General features: G+C 37.7%; 1 protein-coding gene across 2 annotated transcripts in view; it reads left to right on the top strand.

Moving 5' to 3' along the window:
- Positions 1-10,854: 10,854 nt before the first annotated feature.
- The window catches only part of Ccdc178 (coiled-coil domain containing 178), a 339,248-nt gene continuing 335,296 nt past the window's right edge, over positions 10,855-14,806 (top strand). Inside the window, exon 1 of one of the 2 annotated variants that reach the window (XM_076913040.1) lies at positions 10,855-10,909. The gene's annotated coding sequence lies outside the window, so the exon portion shown is untranslated. The remainder of the gene's footprint in view (positions 10,910-14,806) is intronic. The other variant, XM_076913038.1, reaches the window with a different exon arrangement.

Here is a 14,806-nt window from a genome sequence, read left to right on the forward strand (position 1 = left end):
CCTGAGCCTTTGAGATTGTGTCTTTATTTGCCCGTGGATTAACTCTCTCCCACAGTACAAATTCCATCACAACGGCTTTCTGTGATGTTCACTGAAATCCAAATATTTGTCAAATAGCTAAACAAATATTTATTGAGTAAACAGATGAGTCTGGTCTACAAGTATCTTCCTGTTCTAAAGAAAATTGCTGCCTTAAATAGCTGTGCTGCCGACTGCATTGGAAAAAAAATTGTTTCTCATTTTAAGCTACTTATTACATACAAGAAATTATTTTTAAACCTAAAAGTTAATTTCATGAGTTAACAGTCAGCTACAAATCAATGGTAACAATGTAAATATAATTACTAAACTTTTAACTAAAAGGAATTGTCTTAAATGCCTAATGACATCATTAATAATTTTATGCCTTCATGGGAATGTCAAGTCTTTAAATCAGGAAAATTAAATCTGACTAGAGCTATGCACAGAATTATTCAATTATTATTATTTTAGCTTATTTATTGCAGTGTGTGCATATATGTGTGTGGTGTGTGTGCACATGTGTGTGTGTATGAACACGCATGAGAGCATGAGGGTTAATGTGTATACCGGGGAAAGGGCTATCACAGCTATCATTCCTCGGGGGCTATCATACTACAGAGCTGCCCTGGCTACCTTGTTTATCCCTTCTACTTGAAAGTCTTTTCTGTGATGCAGGTGGGAAAGGAGATGCCTGCAAGGTAGTGGTGGGTAGAAAGCAGATGTAGAAAGGAGAAAGGTGTGGGATTGACAGCTGTAGTGCAACCTGTGTGTAGACCATCTGGCACACACAGGGATACACAAACACAGACATACACAGACACACACAGAGAGAGATACACACACACAGGTACACACACTCACATACACACACACTTCTCAAAGATGACATATTATAATCCCAAGTAATTACCAAAGAGAAGCTTTCACATGAATACTGTATCAAAAGAGGTGCAGTTAGCCTTGGAGGCAGGGGGATGCTGTGTTTACAACTCTTCCTCAGTACAAAAGTTTATTCACATTTTCAAATGAAATAATAGCTGGTCATCTTCTAGAAAAGTCTACTACTCAGACAATGAATGCCTCCCTCATCAAGACTTTCATGTGACCTTCTCTCAGAGATTTGAGAAAGATAGCTTTCAATAATGCTTGGCTGCTCTAGATCATAAACTTCCTTTCTGGTAGTTTTGCTAAAACGTAGATTTCACTTCTAGTTCTTCAAGATTCTATTGATTTTAGGAACAAGACACAGTAAGAACCAACAAACATTTAGATTGAGAGTATAAATAAACTATGAGGTCTGCATTTTTCCATACATCTGGTAGGGCGGTCTGTAGGCTAACTGTCATTTGGCTGACTGGAGTCCACAGCTTTCTCTACTATTAATGGCAGTGGTATTCCAGGAAAACATACCTTTTTCACACTTATGTATTAAAATGATATTGTAAGTAACCTCAAAGATAATTAATGTGATAAGTAAATAAAGTGAATTAAAAATATGTAGAACAAAGCAAGAGACAGTGGCTCAGGCCTTTAATCTCAAGCTCTGGGAGGCTGAGGCAGGCAGATTGGCGTGAGTTGAAACCCAGTTGAAATCCTCATGTGTAAATAAGGGAGCAATCCCTTGTTTTTAATAGCAAGCTTTGAAGGATATTCTTTTTATTTTTCTTTTCAATAAACAGTTTCCTGAAAGAAACCACCAGCCTCAGAAGCATCTTTTTGTCCTAACATTTTTTTTGTTACTTGCACACATATCACGAGGAGAAATGCAGCTTCTTTTAAAAAAATGTATTCATTTTTATTTTATGCCCATGGGTGTTGGGTTTGCATGTGCAGACCTCTGTGCACCACATGTGCAGTGTCCACAGAGGCCAGAGGAGGGCGTCGGATCCCCTGGAACTAGCGTTACAGATGCTTGTGGGTTGTGCTGCGTTGCCGAGTGTTGAGTCCTGTTCTGCGGAAGAGCAGCCAGTTTTAATGCGTAGATATGAAGGGGTACGTGCCCTGTTAAAATCAGGAACTGCCTTTTAATCTTCGTCTTATTAATGAGAATAATTAATGAGATAAAAGTCTGCCTGTGTAGTATACAAGTGACATTTCTATCACGAAAACTTATTTTGGGGTCTGATGATTCGGTCATAAAAATTGTCTTGAGACTGAAACCTGGCATATGCTGTGTTCATTCGCAGTAGAAAAGGTTTCTAATTATTTAGAAAATTTCACCATTATATTCTGAGAAGCAGGAAAATCATTGGGTTTATATATCTAATTTATTGAAGTCTAATGGAAAGTAGAGTATTATTGCAATGGAAATATTTTTGTATTAAAAGTTATGATTAAATATTAAAGGCTGTAATGTAACACATGTGCATAAACTTAATGGGAATTCTAGATTATAATTAACTTGGCAGTAGCAAGTTTTGGCAGATAGAACATTTGAAGGGCAAACAAGAGGAGCAGCAGGACTTGCTGCTCAGGCCGACACACCACAGGGGGCTTCATTAGGAATAATAAGTGTAGATGCCTTTTGTAAAATTTATAACCTCTAAGTACAATAATTGGAATTAGTCTCAGAATCAAGTGATAGAAAATGACTGGAATGCATTTGCTGATATAGAAACTTAGCTTTTGAGGATTCTGAATTAGAAAAATATGTGTGCTGAGTGAATACTTATGTTGATTAACACAGTATGTTATTTTGGTATATCATGTTGTCTGAATTATAAACTAAAATTTCTGACAGTATTCACAATACAAATGTGAATATTGAAAACTATGTCTATTCACTTTGATTATATATAAAATTTTGTATACATTACATATGTAATGGGTAATGTATATTATATATTGTATACTCTATATTATATACTCTATATTGTATATATCATATTGTATATAATACATATTGTATTGTATGCTTATATTGTATGTATTATATATAAATATATACTTAAATTTAGATATACTTCATATGTATTTATTATATATTGTATATGCAATGTATAATGTATTATACATTAGATATTATATATATTATACATCACACACACAGGGTTAAGAGTGTGTGTGTGTGTGTGTGTGTGTGTGTGTGTGTAGCTCTCTGAGTTGGAATTCTCCAATCATTTGAATGACAAGTGTACCTTTATTTTATTGGTCACTTAAACAGCAATTCTGACTGATGGTTTTATAACTGTATTTAATTGATTAATATTAAGCTGAGATATTTTAAAAATTTCTCCAATCATTTGTGCTCACTCATCTTAGAGTATTTGCAAAGCTCTCTCCCCTATTTGTAGTGTCATAGATGATAGTGATATGTTTTCTGTCCTATCCTGTTCAACATCCATGACACGGACACTTGGACTGTAGATTCTGTAACTAGGCAGCTTTTCTAAAGGCTCCCACCTTCTCAGGAGCCCTCTGTCCCCTCCAGGAGAGCAGTAGGAATGACAAAGCTCCTGATGAAGTTGATCCCTTCCTATGTCTAGGAGAGGGGCTCTATCAGATCCTCAGTTGTAATCATTTTGTTGCAATTTCTACTATATCATGCTGTGTTTAAACACCTTCTTCTGAGAAATGGAGTCTTCCTAGGTTTTGACTAGAAAGAAATATTCCTGTACCTTCTTCTTATGGATTCTTTCCCCACATGTCTGTCATTTCCTTGAAGCCCTTATCCGATGTTTTTGTCCATGTTTAGTTTAGTTAGGTGGATTCAGGACACTTTCTTTAACCCTTGCCTAGAAGGATGCATGGTCGTTTCTGCAAATTGAGAGTAAGAAATCTATCCACAATTTAGGGGTATTTTGTAGTCTTGAATACATACATATATGTGTGTGTGTGTGTGTGTGTGTGTGTGTGTGTGTGTGTGTGTGTATCACAGAAATGGTACTGATATCTACAACCCCCTGAATGTTACCAATATATAACAGACAGAGTGAGGTCTCTGAAAATAAAAGGTAATGGGTGAATCCCCAGGAACTTTCTTCTTTGATGAATAGAGCCATTCACATAGCAGAATGGTCTGCTTAGTCTGAGATTTTTACATGCTGAGCCCTTCCAGACTTCAAGGTAGTCTTAGCTTTTCTGCAGTTGGTAGCTTTCTCGAATGTTTTCCCACACTAGATAGACACAATGTAAACATTTGATTGTTTCTTCTATATTAGCCACTATTCTCTGGTTGTGGCAAAGGAGACGTCAATGGAACTTAAGAAAGGGAGGATTTATTTTGGCACACAGTTTGAGAAGGATCATGGCAAGAAAAGCATATAAAACAGAATATGAGGTGGTTGGTCATATTGTGCTTGAAGTCTGGATGCAGAGAGTGATGAATACTGGTGTTCAGGTCAGCTTCTCCTTAATTCAATCTGGAACTCCAACCTACGGAAGGCAATGCTGTCCATAATTAACATGTCTTTCCTCTTCATCAGAACCACTCTGAAAATCCTCCTGTAGATCCATTATAGATGTTTCTGGATATTATAAATCCAGTACAACTGCCAGTGACATTTAATGGCCACATTATCTATGCCATAGTAGGAGCCCCACCTGATGAAAAGGCTGTGTATATTCTTACTATTTTCCTCCTACACCTGTAGGATCGTTGAGAGCAATTTGCTGTGCTGGTGTTTTGGAGGGAAAAAATGTGGAGAAAACCAATAACCCACTAGCTATCAGTAATCATTACTCGTACATTCCTATAAAATGGGCTGAGTAAGACCTTGCAAAATGTGCTGATTTGAGTCACAGATGGGTTGAATGTCACTGTATTCATTACAAACTGTGTGGCAAGTTATGTGATCCATGTGACACTGGCTAAGAAAATGAGGTAAAAACTATTCATTAAAGAGATCTAAGAATGGGAAAGTGCTCTGCCTGATTTATGATAGTGATCAGAAAATGGTCAGTTGTGGAGACTGCCCTGGTTATTGCTCAAAAGCCTTTCCAGGAAAGCAAAGCAGCTGCAAATAAACTTAGAAATTAGTAAGTGGCCATTTTCATCCATCTTTGCAATAGCAAAGCTAAGAGCCATTCCATTTTTTTTTCACTGCTTTATCATTTTTATTGAGAGATAATTCAGGAGATTTGTTTGTGAGATATGAGCTACAAATTTATTGATCTACAGTATTGTTGTTTGAGAATTTTTTTACACGCATACAATGTGTTTTGAAAAAGTCCTTCCACCCTAACCCCTCCCAACTCCCTTCTCCTCTATGTCCTAACTTTCGTTGTGCTGTTTTATTCTTTCCCACTGACTCCACTCATTGCTGCTCTTATGTTCACAGGTGTAGAGCCATCTAGTGGAGTATGGCAAACTCTCAGGGGCCTCTTTCTTGAAAAAAAAAACAAAAAACTGACTTTTCCTCCCTCCCTGCACAGTGATCAATTACCAATAGCTCCTCAGCTAGGACAGGGCTTCATTAGGCTTCTCACATCCTCCCAGAGATTTTATCTGGCTTGAATTTAAACCTGTTTTGGAGGCACATATTGGTAGGCTATGCTGATGAAGCAGAGGCAGGAAGATGATTATGTTTTAAGTTACTATTTTGGCTATGAAAGTTTTATACTAGAATGCTTAAGTTCCAGCTTCTTGGGAGAAAAAGGAATAATTGAAAAATGCAAATCCTATAAAATATGAAGCTTGTGGTATTAATAGGATGTTTATGCACGAGTAGATGAGACAGAAAATTTGGCATTCATAATAAGTCAGAGTCGGCAGAAATATTCTTGTTTTGTACAAATGAGCTATTTGGTTACTTTCCTCTTAGCTAAGAAAAAAATGCTTAACCAGAGAAACTTAAAGAGGGTTTTTTTCTGGCTCATAGTTTGAGATTATATTCCACACTTTCGTAAAAGCATAGCAGCAGAAGCAAGAAGCAGCTGCTCACATCATGTCTACAGTCAGGAAGCAGATAGCATCGAAAGCAGTTGCTGGGCTCACTTTCTCTTTTGTACACTGTTCAGGATCGCAGCCCACTATGATGCTTGCATTTAGGGCAGGTTTTTCACCTCAAACCTAACATAGAAGCTCTGTTCTAGTCATGCCCAAACATGAAGATCTGTCAGTACTCTGATTCTCATGTCTTACACATGATTTACACTAATGTTGGCTTAAACACAGTGCTCTGACTTCCTACATGCCTGCATTCCTTGTTTCCTGCTCCATGAAAATTTATTTTTAAATATTTTTTCTTAGTACACAAAACAATGGGTTTTCTTATGACTGTCATATATATATGTATGTATGTATATATATATGGCATATATATACATATATATATGTATGTATGTACATATATATACATACATATATATATATATATATATATATATATATATATATATATATATATATTCTCCCTGTTTTGGAGGCACATATTCTCCTAGCACTGCCCTACCCTGTCTGTCCTGACAGTCCCTTTTCTCCTTTTCTCCGCACAATAGTCTCTTCTGGTATATACACACACACAAACACAGGAGGCAGAGAGAGAGAGAGAAAGAGAGAGAGAGACAGAGAGACAGAGAGACAGAGAGACAGAGAGACAGAGAGATGCCCATGCCAATTTTTTACACTGGAAATTTTTGGGGTTCATTGCTACAATAGACACTATTATCAATAACCTTTGTTTTAGGTAGCCATGGATATATTTATATGTCCTTTTAATATAGTACAATTTGACTTATAGTTTTTTTGTTCAAAGAAAAATCACATTTCTGTAACATGGCATTTAAGGTTGGATTATAATTTTAATACAGCATTTTTATGTTGTTTGAAAATCATAAAAATATTTCTGGTCTTGTTTATATGGTTCAAAGCTCATACTTAGAGAAGAATTTGCTTAGTTCCAATCTTGAAATACCTATTGAACATGAATTTCATATTCTGTGGCATATATGCATATACATCTAAAGCATCTACTTTTATTTAGCTTTGTAGTTTTTTCCCTTAATATGAAAAACAAAAATTACTATTAGGAAGTTCAGGACTGTCACATGTGTGCTGAACTAGCATGGTGTAGCTATGTATTGATTACATGTGTTTGGAAACTAACTAGTACATGTTATGAGATTAATACATAGGAATAGTGAATGTATGTGATCATGTTAAGTTTTTAATGTATCATTAAACTGTTTAATTTTTTCAAAATTAATAACAGATCATAAAATATTAGAATACTACAGAAAAACAAAACATAAAGAAAGCAATTATAATCTTACCAGATTCATTTTTTTCTATAAAACAATATATTTGTGTTACTGCGGAAAAAGATAATAAAGAGAATTAAATTTAAAAAGAAAGAATAATGAACACAGTAAAACTCACTTTAGTGTAATACAATCTGAGCATGTCAACTGGTATAGGTTCCCTCTAATTTAGGGAGGAAATCACTATAACTGTGTTATAAAAAGTGTAATATTTTCTGTTAAAGAAGCTGTACTAATGACATGTAAATCATATTCTTTCTGTCAGTCTTTATTAAAAATTATCCAAGATCTTAGACTGTTTTCTGATAGTGCTAGATAGAAGGTCTAGAAAACAAATAAGTCAGGTGTAGACTCAAAAAGCTGCTGACAAACGGATGGTATGAGGTGCTCAGATGGGAGAGTCGCTTTCCTGAAGAGATGACTACAAGCTACAGAAGGTCACAAGAGGAACGTTTGTGATTTACTTGAGGGACTTCAATGGTGTGGTTTAGCACCTAAACATCTCCAAACTGTATATCACTTATGGGAGCACAAAATGGTGTGATTTTAAATATTTAAAATGTTAATATAGTACATTGGTAATATGTATAATATTGATAATTGGAGGTTCTTTGTAGATTTACGAAAACATTATTTTCAAAATTAAAATGTATCGGCTTGTTATTAGTTTATGTAAGCAAATGCTAGAGGATATTTGCCCAAAGTAGTAACTTAATGTTGAAACATTGATATATCACACATATAGAATTAGATACTTCTGACCATCTTTTGATGATCTTCCTAGCCTCTCTTGAAAGGTATTGTTTTCTTTTTCTTTTTCTTTTCTTTTTTTTTTCGAGACAGGGTTTCTCTGTGTAGCCCTTGACTGTCCTGGAACTCACTCTGTAGACCAGGCTGGCCTCAAACTTAGAAATCTGCCTGTCTCTGCCTCCCAAGTGCTGGGATTAAAGGCGTGAGCCACCACTGCCCGGTGGTATTGTTTTCAATAAAGAAAATATCTCAGTGCATCCTCTCAGGCAGATGTGAGATCCATTAAGGGAACCTAAAAGTGGCTCCAAATATCACTGATGCCAGTTTATAAAGGAACCTAGGAGCTCTAACTAGATGCAATTCTTGAGCTATATAGGCATCCTGTGGACATAGAAAACAGATGGTTGTGTTTGATTTTGAGACAGGGTCATGTGGATCTCAGGCTAGCCATTGAATTCACCCTTTAATCAAGGATGATCTTGACCTTCTGATCTTTCTGCATCAGCCTCCAGGGTGCCAAGAGTACAGGCGTACATCACCCAGCATGCCTTTATATAAAGACGTCTTATGAACTAACCATCAAGACTAACCAACTACGACATAAGTGGATGGAGCACGCTTCCTGTTGACAAAATCTATGAGTGTTAAACTTACATCTTTCTGAGGCCCCACACACTACTTCCTCCTTGAAGCTCATCATTAAGGGTTGCTCTACTAAATAGAATTTTTAGTTCTTAGGAAATACATTTTGCTTTTATTTCTTTTCTTTTTGGCTCTCATTCTTGAAAGGTAGTTTTAAGTAAAATATGTCCTTTTATTCCTTCTATGCCCTATTAGTTTATTGTCATTATCTCAACTTTCATTGTTGCCATGAAATAATCTGCTCTTTTTATTTGCTCTGATTCTAAAAATCTGCTTTCCTACTTGATACAAAGACTGCCTTGTGTATACAGGAATATAAAATATATCTTCTGCTTGTGCCTGTGTGCATGACTGAGATCTTCATAAGAAAAGGCAGATTAAAGGGAGAAAAACAAAACTACATTTTTAAACAAATAACTGAAGAAACTTTGGAACTGGACACACAAACGGTTCAGTCTCCTTTTCCTTGTTCTGCTGATGAGCAAAGGCACAGGCAACAGGCAGTGCATGCTCTATGGTAATGGGCTGAGAAATACATGGCAAGGCTTCATCAGCTTCTTTCTCTGACCCTGGTCTTAACAATGCTGCTCACATGAAGGTGTGAGGCTATGATTTGGGATTGGTGTGGAAATCTCTCCTTGGGGTATGACCTACTTCAGGAGCAGAGGGTCAGATCAAGGTGATCTTTCTTTTGCTATTTTCTCAGGAAGTTTTGTCTTAAGATTGATGTGTGGTGACCTGAATACAGCTATTATCAGTTTTATTATTCATTTTGGTTTTTGACATAGTCTCTCATGTAGCCAAGGCTATTTCTGAATCTCCGATCTTTCTTCTTCACCATCTGAGTCCTGGGATTAGAAGCAGGTGTCATTATGACCAGGTTAGGTGGTTCTGAGATTCACACCCAGAACCTCATGCATCCTAGGCAGGCACTCTATCAACTGAGAAAAAAATCCAGCCTCTAATAAACTAGAAGAGGTTGGCAGAAACGAATTTTCAAGTAGTTGGTTCCATTTTATGACAAAAATCTGGATATTTTAATATGTTCATTTAGATATTTTGAATCCTCACAAATACACTATGCTGAGATACACGTGATTCTCACAGTTTAAAATCTGAAGCTGTATTAGAGATTGATATTATATCGCTAACAAGTCAGTTTAAGTAAGTCATGCAAGATGACTGGGAAGCTGGACAGTCCATTCTGGAATGTTTCTGCACATCTTAGCTGAAGCTGTGAGGGTTTGCTGACCCTTGCTTTCATTAGGACGCTTTCCTTCCATTAGACATCATGATTCTTTGGATGGCTTGTGAGAACAGTAGTTTGTGCTGATGAACCTTGGCAGAGGACCTAGCTGCTTCCAGTGTTGTCTGGAGACTGTTATCCTGGTTAGAAGAATCTTTATTTGGGGCCTTTCTTTTTACCATCCGGTTTACAGACTCACGTTGGGCTTCATTCAAGCAGGCAGTTGGTGAGCAGTGTTAAGGCCCAAGTACCTTCCTTTGAAGCCTGTTTCAGGTCACAGGATATATTCATAGAAAAGACACAAAACGTAGGTAGATAATTTATATTTCCTAATGTTTTATGAGAAAAAGCAAAACGAATATTCTCTTAGAAATAAACCCTTATACAAATGGCTTGTCAGAATGAATCAATCCTTTTCCTTACTTCAATCTTGACAGAAAGTGGAATGAATGAATGGCCGAGTTAATGAATTAATGAATTAGTGAACTCAACTTACTTTCCTCTCTAACGTCTCTCAGTACTAACAGTATAAAGTCACCTTAAATTATCAACTACACTGAACAGGACACTCACATCTTACAGGCAGCCTTCTGGTCACAGTGTCCTAGGAACAGGAGACCCAGTGTTGAGCGTTCCCCTGTGGGAAGTGATCACAAAACAGAATACAAGCCTACAAGCCAGCAAGTCTCGGAGACGACAGGACCAAGGTCCCAGCGTCCTCTTAGATGCTCAGTGTAGTCTTCCATGTTGTCTATCCTACAATACCTTACGGTAGAAAGAGCCCTTGATTCATCCCCATTTGCTTCCCCATGAAAGAGAAAAGAGTTATGTAAAGCAGGTTAAAGGGGAAATAAGGAGTGGCTCATCATTCAAGGACCGACCGAGGCAGTGAAGTGAAAGTCTCTGGATGGGATGGGAGAGGAGGGGTTGATGGCCAAGAAGGTGGAGAGGCCAAGGGGAGTAGGGAGACTGGAGTAGTGGAGATGCCTGGGCGGCTCGAGCCAGTAACGGACAGATGCCAAAGCAGACAGGTGAAAGCTGCCATAGAGGGTAAGTAGGGCCTGCGGGGCCTGCAGGGCTTCCACTTCTAACCTTCTAGTGCCCGCTGCACAGTAGGGTGGCAGCAGTGGCTCTGGACTGCTAAACCCTTTCTTTCAACCCTTGACCACCAAGGGATACTGTCTTCTCCTGGGCTACCGGAATTTCCTGTCTCTGGAACAGAATGCTATCGGGACTTTTACCTCATTCACTTTCATCATTGCCTGGTGGTGGCTCACCAGTTACTCTTTTGAGTTGCTAATGGATTCTTTTGAAACTATTGTGGGGATTATTGTTTGTTTTCTTTGTTTTTAATTTAAAATAACGATCCTATTAAACTCCATTGAATAGCTTCTTAGAGACTGGTTGGGAATTTTCTACTTCCCTATTTATTCTAAATCAGCCACTCCTACATCTCCATCCTGGAAGGAATGTGATGCCCAGTTCTCCTTTGACCCAGGACCCCAGGCCGCTATCAGGCCCAGCACACAGTCATTGATAACAAGTCAGAACACATCGCCATCGCTCTCTGCGTTCTTCTGCTTGGGAAATGTGTGAGCTGGCTGGGCAGCTGCCATTCCTGCTGATCACAGCACACTCTATCTTCGATTTCTTTTGGCCTCTTGACCCACATCGAGTGTCCCTGCTGATGTTCATGACTCTTGTTAATCCCTCGTGGTCTCTTGGACCCAATGAGGAAATAGGATTTAAGCCACCATCTACAAATGTAAAATCTGAGAGAAATAGATGGCTAATCTCAAAAAACACATTCAGCAATTTGTAGGAAATTTAGCTGTTTATGTGAGGCTAGTCCATTTTATCTCGAATATATAACACTCCTCATTTAATTCTTGAGTTTTAAGACTTTTCTATGACCCGTATCAGTATAATTCTCAGAACTGTCAAAGATATGACACAGAGACGTAACTGAGCTGATGGGCAGCCCTCAGAGGCCTGCTAGCTTCTCCTCTCCATTGCACATTGTACTTACACCACTCTTTCTGTTCCCCTTTGAATATAGAAGGCATCCTTACACTGTTTTTTTTTTCCACCAAGCTAAAAGGTATGATTTTTAAGAAACATGGTTTAGTTGGGGTTTTTTTGTTTTTGTTTTTTTGTTGTTGTTGTTGTTTTGTTTTGTTTTACCTAACCAGAATACCTAAGCAAATGCCGGATGGTTCATTTTGTCCCAGAGGATTCATCCTCACATTTTAGAGCAGTGTGTGTGTGTGTGTGTGTGTGTGTGTGTGTGTGTGTACATACACACATATTCATACCATGGTACATATATGGAGCTCAGAAGACAACTTCTCTTCTTCCACCATTGTGGGTTCTGGGAATATAACTCAAGTCATCAAGCTTAGTAGCAAGCACCTTTATCTGATACATCTTACAGGCCCCAGTAAGACTGTTTTAAACCAGCTCTTCGTCATTAAAATAAAATAAAAACAGTACTTAATTACCCATTTTTTTCCTGGGTAGATGGGATTGAAAGTTACTGAGAATGTTCATTGCTAAAACTCTAGACTCTGGAGTTCACAGAAAGTGGCAAAGAGGAAGATAGACAATGACCAAGGAAAGGCAGATTGAGTAGCTATTATGTGAAGTAGTTGAAGATTGTGTGTTCATTGATGGCAGAAGTAGACTGAGAGAGCTGGTTTGATAGTGCTGTGATCATATGGATATGCCTGGTAGGCAAACAGCATGTCTACAGGAAGATTATGTGCATTGGAGCCTTAAAGGCAGTGGTGTTCTAGAGTCTAATTTCCGCACAATAATGCCAGTAAGAAAACGTGGAGAATAGCATTTATTCATTTATTTGTAACCAAGGCTTTGGTATATAGCTCAGGCTGGTCTTGAATTTGTAATTTCTTACCTCAATTTATCATGTATTAAAATTATAGGTGTATACATTACACATGGCTTGTTTGTAATTTTAAAATTAATATTGAGGTCTTTTATTGACTTTTTTTCACATACTATATTTGGATTGCATTATTTTCTCTCCCCAAACTCCTCCCAGTTCCTTCACACCTGTCTACCCATCCAAGTTCATATTCTCTCAGAACACAATTAAACAGACAAACCAAAAGGACAAAGAGTACTGAACCTACCAAAAGAAAAAAAAAAAGCACATACAAAATCCAATAGAGTTCTTTGTGTCAGCCAACTACTTCTGAGCATGGGGTGTGCCCTAAAGTGTGGTTGATATGCCTAGTGATGCTCCAGCAAAGAAAACTGATGTTTTGTTCTCTCCCAGAGGGTATCAAGTTGCAAGCATCTTCTTGGTTAGGTGTGGGGCATTGTGCCCACTAACTCGTGTCTGAACTTGGATTTTGTCTAGCTTGAATGTGTGTAGGTGTATGAGCTGTCACAGTCTCCATGAGCTAACATATACATCAGCCCTTTTTTTCTAAGACACTGTTTCCTTAGAGTCATACACCACCTCTGGCTCTTACAATCTTTCCCATCCTTCTTTTGGATAGTTTTGTGTGATGCTGAGGTGGTAGTCTATCATATTTCTTTGACCAATGACTCAAGAAGATAAAACCATTCCTAGGACTGTGGGTTTTGCTTTGAAGCATAAGATATCTAGTTAGGGCCCTCTCTCCCCTCATTACATGGTAATTGCACTTAAATACCCTTTATTTATCTACTGAGCTCTTGTTCTCCGTCATAATGCTATGTAAATAAACAAAATTTATATAAATGCAAATAAGAGATTATTTATTTAGAACTTTGTAAATACGGGACTCAACTGCTGTTACCTACACTGGGCAGAGACCCAAAGGCACATATGGGAGGTGAACAGTTTTCTGGCGGCAAAATTGGAAGACTCAAAAGATGCTCTGGTGGAGGAGAATTAAGTAGGTGTGGAGCATGTGATGTTCTAGGTTTACAGAAGTTTATTTGGTTTTCTCTGTGGGTTCTGAGGTGGCATTAAGGACAGTGGCAGGTAAGAAGGTGGCAGCACTGGCATAGAATGCATGTTCTGAGTCGATTGATAAAGTTTATATTTGAGCTGAATGGATACTAGAAGTTCCGAACTGAATTCTATTTTCATGAAACTTAGTCTTTTGCTGTTCAAAAAGACGTATCCATATAATAGAAAACCAAGGCCTGAGAAAATTAGCCATTATTTTACAAACATAAAATTTGTTGATAAAACCTAGCTTATAGTTTAAACAATTAATATTTATTAAGCGTTTATGCTATGTTGGGTATTGTATTATTCTATATTTTTTTAATTTTATCTATGGGTGTGTGTGTGTGTGTTTGTGTGTGTGTGTGCACACGCGTGAGCATGCATGCACATGCAGGCATGCCAGCGCATTGTACATGTGAAGGTCAATGGACAAATTGAAGAAGTCTGTTCTCTCCTTTCCTCATGTATATGCCTGGGATCAAAATCAAGTCATCAGGTTTGGCAACAGCGAGTATCTTTTTCTGCTGCACCATCTCTCCAGTCTTGTGTGCTATTTCAATCCTTATACGAGGATTATAAGGCATTATCTCTTTCACCATTTTCAATTTCAAGAGGCAAAGGCCAGCACTCCACATACTTTCACTATCTTCTCCAAGGACTTATTGCTAGTGATGGGATTTGCCAAAAATGTAATCTCACATGGAACAGATTTACAAGCTACAGTCTTTGGTGCGTCATTAAACTTCCTAATCCCCTATTTTTGCCACAACCTCAGCATGTTTTATACTATCCTGCCAGCACATTTCTGGATACTCAGAGCATATGTGTGTAAATACAGGCAACTAACCAAAACATCTTTCCACAGGAACTGAAGAGATTCAGTATTCTTTCATAGGCTTGAAGACTGTTGAATTTATATAATTAAGAACCAGTAAAATGGATGAGAGGCCTGGATATCAAATTACTAAAGTTTAGAAGTTAGA

The sequence above is a fragment of the Arvicanthis niloticus genome, chromosome 14, assembly GCF_011762505.2.
Source record: "Arvicanthis niloticus isolate mArvNil1 chromosome 14, mArvNil1.pat.X, whole genome shotgun sequence".
NCBI lineage: Eukaryota > Metazoa > Chordata > Mammalia > Rodentia > Muridae > Arvicanthis > Arvicanthis niloticus.